The 11,183-nt window shown below is 37.7% G+C and overlaps 1 protein-coding gene across 1 annotated transcript in view; it reads left to right on the top strand.

Moving 5' to 3' along the window:
- Nucleotides 1-906: 906 nt before the first annotated feature.
- Ttc37 (tetratricopeptide repeat domain 37) overlaps nucleotides 907-11,183 on the top strand; it is a gene marked incomplete in the record, with an annotated part of 120,039 nt that continues 109,762 nt past the window's right edge. Inside the window, 3 exon segments of the mRNA XM_029561059.1 lie at nucleotides 907-1,043; nucleotides 6,968-7,044; nucleotides 9,182-9,327.

Raw genomic sequence — 11,183 nt, 5'->3', positions numbered from 1 at the left:
TTTTGGACAGGGTCTCACTATGGAACCCTGACTGTCCTGGAACTTTTTGTGGAGACCAGGCTGGCCTTGAATTCAGAGAGATCCGTCTGCCTCTGCCTTCTGGCAACTGCATGAATAGAAAAATTAGAAAAAGGAAAAATACCTTAAATATATAATAGCGTTATGTGCTGAGCATTATATTAAGCATTTATTGAGTACTAACTGTGCAAGATGCTTTTATGTATAAGACATTCTGTAATCTTCACTTGGACCACTTTGCAGATAAAAAAAAAAAACAAATACACCAGACTGTGAGAGGTTAAGTGACTTCTCCAGGGTTATGCAAGGAAACCATTTGAATGGGAAATTGAATAGTTTGTGTCCTAACTCATACAAGCTGTCTTCAGTTACAATTTTTTTGGTAGTCTACTGATTTTTAAACTCGATTAGTGAAGCAGAATTGTAAATCCAGCATCCCCCTAATGATCTGTGAGAATATGCAAAAACATACTCTGTTCACAAGGAGCTTACTCTCTAGGGGAGCAAAACTCAACATACATAATAGTATTAGAAGAAAGGTTATATAAGTAGATTTCCTCCTATTCCCCCCTCCCCCAAATTCCCAAATTGGTTTGAGTGAATTTGGAACGTAGAACATACTTTACAGAAATAATATCAATTGACATTTAGATTTAGAAAATATATTATATTGAATTTTCTTTTTAGCATAGTAATGGTTCTTTGAGCATGAATTACTCTCAATGACTTTGCTGGGGCAACAGGATCATGTCTTTTTCTTCCATTTTCTGTCCTTGGCTGGGTCAGTGAGAGCAGATGTGTCAGTATTTTGGTATTTTAGGGCCTGAGACAAGGCACTGGAAGTCCTGCTTTCCAGCCGACACTCAGTGTGACCTACATTCTTGCCAGGTGGATTTGGACATCTTCCCTGATGGAAAACATACTTCCTTTGAACAGCCCAAAGTATCAAGAGCATTATCTGTTGCCTGTAGAATTTCCCAAGAAGCTTCCAGTCAATTTTGGGAAACACATAAATACATTCACTTGTAAGTCTAATATAAATATAAAAGATTTTAAAAGTATAGCTAAATAATTGAATAAACAAAAAATGAAAACCTTAATATCCAAAATTATACTTCAGAGAATGTTAATATTCTCAAAATATTAATTGGCTTTCACTGAAATAAATGTTCTGTGATCAGAAGTTTCAGAGTTGCTGCATTAAACGATCTTGGAGGCTTTAAAATGCTAATATATAACTTTGAAAGAGTGAGATATGTTATGCGTGGTAGACACAAGCTTCTTAGACCATGGAGTAATGCCTTTAAGCATGTTCCCTGGAATACATTTTTGGAAAATACTGGTGTAGATAGGTAATGTTTCAGTTTTGGACAAGTGTGAGTTTGATATATGCTTGATACTTGAACTTGGCCTTGAATTATGAGTAGCATGAGACTAGGCAGAAGTGAGAATAACAAGTTGAATGGGAGAAGCAATGATGTAGTTGGGAAATTGGAGGATTATAAAATAAACAATGTGAGCTAGTATTGAAACATGGCTTTTGGTGATAGAGGCCTTGGAGGCTAGAAGATCATCAGCCATGTGTTTTTTTATGTATTGCCCAATACAATTTGAATGTATAGGGAACTCCAAACAAAATGAGCCCACTTTAGCTATTTATTGAATTGAGAGAGAGAGAGAGAGAGAGAGAGAGAGAGAGCTTCATTGAATAATTTAAAAAGTTCCTTTAAGTTCCAGTTGAGTGGCTTAGTCTTTACTGTATTATTTGTATAGTAGCTGATTTGAAGAGGATATACCCATGTTTGATGATAGCTGTCTTGAATAAGACAGGCACGAAGGTTACTTTTTTTTTTAAAAAAATGTTTTTTATATTATTCTTTTTACTTTATGTATATGAATGTATTGCCTATATGTAGGTAAGTGCCCTCATGTTGTGCAGTACCCATGGAAGTCATAAGAGGGTGTTGGATCTGCTGGAACTGGAGTTAAGGACGATTGTTAACTGCCATGTAGGTGCTGAGAACTAAACCTAGGTCCTCTGCAAGAGTAGCTAGTTCTCTTTACCACCGAGCCATCTCTACAGTCCCAAGGTTACTTCTTGAGAGAGCAAGGAAGAGGGAGATTATGGTTAGATTGAAGATTTTGAATGTGTAGAGAAAATTTACAATAACCATTGGGTTATCACTACATTAGGCTTTTTAGGAACCTCAGGAAAGTAGTGACGTTGAGAGGGTAGCAGTACATGAAGAGAACAGAAGGGAACAGAATTCATTTTCATTGTGTTCAGGTACTCCACCAACATCCAAGCTAGGTAAGTCAAATAGCTCCCCACCTTATTGACAAGGAACTAGGTTTGGAATGGTGAGTGAGGTAAGGTTGCTCAAGGTCTAATGGACTTGGACCTAGATCTGTTGAATTTCTTTTTCTTTTTTTTTCATTAATAAACTTTATTGAGAATTTCATACATGCATATAAGGTGTTCTGGTCAAATCCATACCCTCTCCCTCCCTTCCAACACCTCCCATATCTCCCCATCACTTTTTTTCTGACAACTTCGTGCTCTCTCTTTTCTTCCTTCCCTCCCTCCCTCCCTCCCTCCCTCCTTCCCTTCGTTCCTTAAATGGGGCTTTTTGCTATTCTAACATCCCCCCTCTCTGAAGAGGTAACCCTAAAATATTTTAGGGATTAGATAAGAACTCCCAAATACTTCTGACAGTTTTGGCCTTTGGAACAGAGCATGTTGCTAAGAGGCCCAAGGGCATTTTGACTTTGGCCAAGAAACTGGCTACTTTTCTTTGGGGTCTTTTTTTACTGTAACTGCCTAGCTAATTCCTTCCTCCTATTCTTATCACACCATCCTCTGAAGAGGTTACCCAAATTGCTGATAGGGAGTTGGGACACAGTCCACTCTGGCTTCTTCCATGCTGAACAGGGATGCAGGGTGAGGTAATCAGGGTACCCCTTCATAGATCTGTTGAATTTCTTAAGGTCTTTCTGAACTATGTTAAGTCTTGGTGGGTGAATATGGCAGAGTAAAAAGGCCAACAAGGTCTGGGGTATTTGTGTCAGCAGAGTTAAAGCTGAGCAATGAAATTAGCCTGGGTAGGGGAAGGCAATGAAGTGATGTTGAGTAGCGGTTGAAGAAGTCAGTGCAGTAGGCTATTTGGTTTTATTTATTTTTTAACTTTTATTTTTCCTGAACATTGTTTGGATTACCATACTACTTTTTTTTTTTAACCAGTAAGACCTTGCACTGTGGACTAGTCATTCTGTGTAGGTACATTGTTAGTGCATGTTTTGGTCTAGTAAACATGCTTTGCTTTCCTTTTTCATTCCGATGTGCCTCATCTCACATTTTCACTTCCTAATTTTGACTTTGAAGTAGGGTGTTTGGATGCCCCCCTCCCCAAATCACCTCCATTTACTACATGTTGCATCCTGGATTCATTTTGTGTGACAGAAGCTACTTTAGGGATTCCTTCAAAGTATCTTTAGAAGTTGTAGGTGTGTAATTGCGTTAATATTTCTGATGGATACTTAAATATTTCTTTAAAATTTTTATTTTTATTTTATGTGTGTCAATGTTTTGCCTGCATGTATGTAAGTGCACCCACGTGTGCGTTGCCTCTGGAGGACAGGAGAGGATGTCGGATCTCCTGCAACTGGAGTTAGCTGAACTATTGTTAGCTACTGTATGGGCACTGGGAACTGAACATGGGTCATCTGCAAAAGCAACCAGTATTCTTTTATCTATTTCTTTATTTCTTTATTTTAATTAAAAATTTTTTAACTTTAAAAAAATTTATTGAGAGTTTTATACATGCATATAAGGTGTTTTGATCAAATTCACTCCCTCCCCTCCAACTCCTCCCATATCTCCCTATCACTTTTTTCTCATAACTTCATGTACTCGTTCTTTTTTTTTTTTAAATGTTGTTACTTTATTTAAAAAATTTTTTTATTATTTTTATTTTATGTGTATGCATGTGTTGCCTGCATGTAGGTAAGTGCACCTGTGTCGTTCAGTGCCCGCAGAGGTCAGGAGAGGCTGTCGGATCCCCTGGGACTGGAGTTACGGACAGTTGTTAGCTGCCATGTGGGTGCTGGGATTCGAACCAGGTGTTCTGCAAGAACAACCAGTGTTCTTAATCACTGAGCCATCTCTCCAGACCTCTTTCTTTCTTTTTAATGGGGCCTTTTGCTACTCTAACATTCCTCCTCTGAAGAGGTAACCCTAAAATCTTTTAGGGATATACAAGCTCCCAAATACTTCTGACATTTTTGGCCTTGGAACAGAGTGTGTTGCTAACAGGCCCAAGGACATTTTGACTTTAAGCCAAGAAACTGGCTACTTTTCTTTGGGGCCTTTTTACCCTAACTGCTTAGCCAATTCCTACCTCCTATTCTTATCACACTATCACAAGAGGTTTCCCAAATTGCCAATGGGGAATCGGCTCCCTGATGAACTGTAACCTGGGAGATGTAAGCTAAATAAACCCTTTCCTCCCCAAGTTGGTAGTGGTCAGAGTATTTTGCAATGGAGAAACAAACCAGAACAGAGTCCATTGGAATTTCTTGACAAGGGCTTCAAAAAGCATCCCTCTATTGGGTACCTCCTCATTTTTCTTTTGTCTGCCAAGGGTGGACTCAAGAGTGATGGACTCAGGATTTGTTTTCAGGCACTTTGATAGATGTTGGAGTGGCTAGAATTAGGGTTGTCTCCCTTAGCTACAGGTGCTCTCTATAGTATTACAGACCAAGATTTGAAGTCTTACATCTGAGCAGCACTTTCTGCTTAGAAACAAAATCATCAATGAGAAATAATTCTCTAAATAACATTGTATATGGACTTAAGCCTAATGTCTGGGAAGTGTAACCTCTTGAACTCTTAAAGAAATATATTGATCACTTTAATCTTTGGTTATACCTTCCTTTTGGGTGTTTAAAAACCATACAGTTTGCCCAAATAAACCAATTTATTTTTACTCTTAAGGTCATTTGAGGATCTGTTCCTCAGGGGTCACGTGGGCTTGGGAGGAGCCCCTGGCTCCTTTCTTCTATCAGTTCCATCTATGTGAAGTTAAGTCAAAGGTTCTGCTTGACCATGGATGGCTTCACTTGGAAGCATGGAGGAGATGTTTCCTTTGAGTTGACCCTTCTCTTTGTAGACTGGACACTGGTTCAAGTCCAACTGGTGGGGTCTCCATGGCCTCCCTGAACAAGAGGACAGGTGACTCACCACAGTTACAGGACATTTAACTGCTGAGTCATCTTTCCAGCCCCCAGAATGTTTTTTAAACAGCTTTATCGTCCTATCATTGATATGTCAAAGTTCTATATATATTTAACTTGATGTTTGTGATATATATAAATGAAATAGGAACCACAGTCAAGCTAAATAATGCATCTGTGATCTCTAGATAGTTACCATTTATATGCTTGTACATGTGTGCATGTGTATGTATATATGTATGGTGAAAAGATTTATGATCTATTTTACAGCCAGTGCTTTAACCACTGAGCCATCTCTCCAGCCCTTAAATATTTTGGGAATTTCAACATGAAATACATTTTTTCAGTTTTGATCAGATTACAATGTAATATCATATGATGTGGACCAGTTTTTAAATACTTAACCTTTTCAATAATAGCAAGGTTTACATGTCATTAATTTTTCCAGATTCAAAACAAAATAGCATAGAAACAGTTGTTATTCTTTTTGGCTCAGTTCCTTATATTGACATAAGTGTATTTTGAATTTGTGAATACTTTTTCAGAATATTTCTAATCTATAGAAATGTACTTTTATCACTTGAGGAATATAGTTAAACTCTGACCTCTTAAACCGTGGGTCTCAGTCAATAAAGGTCATGAAATATTTGGTCACAGTAAAAGGTTTTTCAATATGCAAAAAATAAAAAATTGAGAATCAAAGATGTGATGGATCTGAGTTGTTTCTAGTAGCTCTCGTTCATGCTGTGTCATGGGACTCCTGTGCGGCCTTGGTTGTGATTCTGTGGCAGTCTTGGTTCTGAACACACAGCATGTGTACTTCACACCTCTCATGTCTTCATGCCACATAGTGCTGATGGATGCTGTCTGACAGCTCAGATTCCAGAAGACTGCACATTATGAATTACAGTGTTTTTACTGTACATATGAAGGTTTCTACTCTTAGAGAAACGTAATAGTTTATGAAAACCAAAGACTTTTAGTATTTCCCAACCATCATTTCCTAGAATGTAAAAATCAAATTAGTGTATTTTTTATGTTAAGTTTTATTTAGAATGTTTGGTTTTAAAAATTGATGTTTGAATTACTGATTTGGGTTTCATAAAAAGTTGTAGAAAAAATTTTGGTTTGGGATGAGGACAGTGGTTTCTGAAGTGGCCCTAACTATAGCTTTTGCAATTCTTTACTGTGTATTCATGTGAAGTAGTAGTCTCAGCAGTGTTAATTATGAAATCAAAATTTTGATCAATTTTGAAAGATTTTGAAGCTCCTCTGCATAGTGCCATGTCAGCTGTTCCGCCATGATGCAGTTCTTGGTGTGGAAATAGCAAGCACATTCATTTCATTATTATGTACATTTGCTTTCATCTTTAATAAATAGCAAAATTATGTGCATAACAAAGAATAGTTTTAAAATAAACTTTTATTGATTATCAGTAAATATTTAATTTGTGTACCTTTGTATGTATACCCGGATTGCTTAAAATTTCTTGGATGAAAGCGGTTCCTAATTGGAAACATCTTAAGGAGCTCTAGTTTAAGCCAATTAAGAAATGTGGAGATTAAGATTAAAGTTTCTGTGGGAAAGATGAAACACTAAGAATTGGACAAAATTACTTCTCATGTTTCAAATTATGATAATTGTGAATCTGATATTTAAAAATTCAGAAAGCCTTGGATTGTCACTGTCATCTATCTGTATCACTGTCTCATACAGGTTTTTAATTTAGATGGAAAATGGGTAAGGAACAATCTGAAATTCAGTTCAGGAAGAAGATGCAAGTGTGATAACAGGTAAAGGAAGGGTGTTTAGAATGCTAAATAATAAGCAATTGGAGTCTGTTTTCCTTAATGATTATTACTACTTCCCAGTAGAAGGCATAATGATAGATGTTTTTGTACATCAGGCTACAGGTCTTTTTTTTTTTTTTTTTTTTTGCATCAGGCTACAGGTTGATACAAAATATATTTAGATTTTTGTTATTAGATTATTGTTATTGTTTTTCTTTTTATAGTTAACTTCCATCACCATGATCATTTCTGCTTTTTATTATTATTTTGGGTTGTAGAATCTTTGGATGAGCGTAACTGAACGTTCTTTCAAGTTCTCATGACTTTGGAGACTTGAGGACACATTGACTCATGTATCCATAGTTTGTATTTTTGAGGGCTATCATTACCATTTTTGTTGTGTTGCACTTTCTCTTTCTAAATATAATTGTTAAAATTTTGTAATCTTGTTTTCAGTAAAAATCTTTTAGATTGCTGGGCGTGGTGGCACATGCCTTTAATCCTAGCACTCAGGAAGCAGACGCAGGCGGATCTCTGTGAATTTGAGGCCAGCCAGGTCTACATAGCGAATTCCAGACCAGCTGGGGCTACAGAGAGACCCTGTCTCAAAAAGACGCCCCCCCCCAAATCTTTTAGATTGATAGTGGGAAATTTTTATTGCAAAAAATAAATGCCTTTTTTTTTTTAAAAAAAACCCCGCCTTATTTGGGAGAAGAAATAATGGGAAAAGAAGTAGGAAAATGTATTAGTAGAGATATAGAAGAATATTAGACACTCGTAAGGGAGATAAAGTGTTGGAAATGCTTAGAATTGAGGGAAATATCCCAAGTAGAGGAGTATAGGGATATATGGAATACTTTTGAGTAATATTTTTTACAGCATGAAAGAAAATGGATTTGAATAGCATCTAATAGAGAATTAGTTTTCAATAAAAGTTTATTATTAAAAATTGGTAAATGGGCCTCTTCCTTTCCCTGCTTAAAACAATGGTTGTCAAGTCTAGGAAGGGACAAACTATTTTCTGTTTGAAGCTTGTATGCATATATATGTGTGTGTACACATGTGCATACATATATACATACATGTTAAATGAAGGGAGCACCTCAGAGCTAGCAGATTATGCTAAATGAAGAAGGAATGGGAAGAGAATACAGGGTTATGCTGCGGTATAAAGAATCACATATGGAGATACATGGGTATGGAAGGAGATTGAATAAAAGACCTGGTTATCAAGAGAAAATGGAATTTGTTTCTAGTGGGCTTTAGTGGATGGACCCACACTGAAGGACATTTGGGGACACAAATCAGATTCTATAGCCCATATTATATACATGAAAGTACATTAAATTGAGTGGGCATATGGAGAAGGTGTGGATAGGGAATGGGCTCTAAATACCATCAGACTATAGTATATGAAAATTGCCAAAATTCAATAAAAAATGCAAAACCAACCAAACAAACTTAGAAAGTTTCTGATAATTTCCTGCTGCTGTATTTAAGTCTAAACTTGTTTGCCTCACTTTCAAGGTCTATAATCTTAGATGGCTTACTTTACCTGCCCAGCCTAATTTTCTTCTGTTATTTGGTATGTCTTTTCTGATCTGTCTATTCAACCTGGTTTTCTCACCCTGTCTTCTTTTGCCCCTCCTCCCTCCCCTCCTCATATACTTGTCTCTGACTGGAATCATTTCCTTTCCTCCATTGTTAAGTTCTGTCTTCTTCTAGTAGACATTAATTGTAATAGCATACCTCCAAATTCCTGCCGTGCCTTTCCAACCTTAGTTTAGCATTTGCTTCTCATGATTCATGTGTCTTAGGTGCTTTTCCTGGTTTACATTATATTTTTCAGAGCAGCAGAGACCTTTTTTACTTCTATCAGTCAGGTACACTGACTAACTAGGGCCTGGGTGTTTTCTTAGGAGCAATTGTTTTTTTTTTTTTTTCATGTGTAGATGTTCCCATGGCAATAACAGGTGATGGGAGAAAGACATGGTTGTCTGCATGTGGGGAGGTTGTGGCTTCCATCTGCTTGTTTAAGTTGTTTTGTTCTTTTTGAACCTGAGCTTCTCTTGATTTTTTGGTCACTTGGATATCTCTTATTTGTCTAGATTAATTGTCATCATTGATCTCTTTCTTGTAGTCTGCAGGTTATTTTCCAGAAGTAAATTGAAAAAATCCAATGTGAAATCAACATTGAAATTTGTTAACTGTTGCCATCAAGATTTCTAAACTATAAAAAAATTCCTTCTCAAGTTTACTTATAGATTAATACCAAGATAATTTCAGGTAAGGCAGTAATTTCTAATGTCTCTTTAAATTATGTGGTTATTGTGACAAGGTGTTAAATTTTCTTTCTCTTTGGGGAAACTCTGCATGTATCTTGATAAATTGATGTTATAGCGTCTTCATTTTTATATTACTCTGAATGCTAACATTCTTTAACTTAATTTTTTCTTTAAATATCTAACATCATGAATTTCTTTGATTTCATGGTTGTGTTTTGCACTTTGGATAGAACTGCCTATTGGTGTACTATGTTAGTGGTTCATTTAGTTATCCTGAATGTCTGGAGTCTATAACTGCCTAATATTTACCTAACTTTGTTTTACCTTCCTGATGAGACTAGAAATACATGGAGTTAGCAGAAAACACAAATGTTTCTCATTTGAAGCATTGAATTGCCATTGAATTTCATTTGTTCATGATAAGGCAGAGTAAGCTGTGAAATATAAAGATGGGCTACTTTAAATTAATATATTTTAAGGTTAAATGAGGAAGTACTTTGTTTACTAAATGAAATAATCTTTTAAAAAATTTTGGGGCTGGAGAGATGGCTCAGTGGTTAAGAACACTGGTTGTTCTTGCACAAGACCCGGGTTCGAATCCAAGCACCCACATGGCAGCTAACAACTGTCCTTAACTCCAGACCCAGGGGATCCGACAGCCTCTTCTGACCTCTGTGGGCATTGCACGACATGGGTGCACCTACCTACATGCAGGCAATACATGCATACACATAAAATAAAAATAACAAAATTTAAAAAAAAATTTCAAAATTGATGACCTGTTGGCCACTCTTGGGGTAAGTCGATCATGCCCACCGAGCCTTGACTCCCCTAGCCTCATTCACCCTCCCATCTCCCCTGTGCGTCTCTCCTCCTAGCCTGGGTCCTGTCCCATTCCTTGTCTTGGTGCCCCAGACACTGGGGCAACCGCCACTGCTTCCTGTTCCTTTGCATCCAGACCAACCCAGTTACCTCTCGCGGTTCACAGGAGCCCTCTGGGCCTGGTCCCGCCCTCACCTCCCTCTGCTTCCCTGGGCTGCACAACCCACCAGCCTCTTTCCTGGACGCTGGGGCCTACCTCTCAGCTTCTTGATCCTTTGCATCCAGACCAACCCAGTTCCTCAGTGCAGTCCCCAGGAGCCCTTGGGGCCTCTTCCTGCTCCCATCTCCCTTTGCATCTCTGAGTGTCACGGCCACCAGCTGGCCAAGACCAGCATGTTTCCTGGGCCCTGCTACCAGGCCAGTCCAGCCCCCAAATTGCTGAGGACAAAATCTTTCCTGGAGGGATCCAGACCTTAGGAGAAAGCCTGAGAGCATCTGATCCTCATCTGACTTGGGCCTCTGTGGGAACTCCTGAAGACAAAAGCAATCTGGCCACTCCAATATAAAATCAAAAGAGAGAACCGGGCGAACCAGCTTTTCATGCCCAGAAAGTAAGCCACAAAGGCACATAAAGTTTACAAAAAGAAGCAGACCTAAACTTGAAGGCTTGAGTCTCACACAAGAATCAGAAACTACAAAAGAAATTCACATGTCAAAATCACAGAGAAAAAATAACATGAAAAACCAAAATAACATATCCCCACCAAATACCAATAGTTCTCTAGAGGAGTACAATGAGAACCCCCTAGAGATAATGCAGGACATGGAACTCAAAAGAACAACTATAAACATGATAAAAGAATTCAGTGAGTTTAAAGAACACACAAACAAATCGAAGAACTGAAGGAAGAGAGCGATAAACCCCTGAATGAATTCAGAAAAGAGCTGGAAATATTGAAGACTACTCAGGCTGAAATGAAGAAGGAAGTGAAACACTCAGTAAGCCAATTAGAAACAACAGGAGAAAGCTTGCCA

Source organism: Nannospalax galili, unplaced genomic scaffold (genome assembly GCF_000622305.1).
Source record: "Nannospalax galili isolate Female #2095 unplaced genomic scaffold, S.galili_v1.0 scaffold393, whole genome shotgun sequence".
In the NCBI taxonomy this organism is placed as follows: Eukaryota; Metazoa; Chordata; class Mammalia; order Rodentia; family Spalacidae; genus Nannospalax; species Nannospalax galili.
Note: the sequence above shows the minus strand (reverse complement) of the source record. Positions and strands in the feature narration are given on the sequence as shown.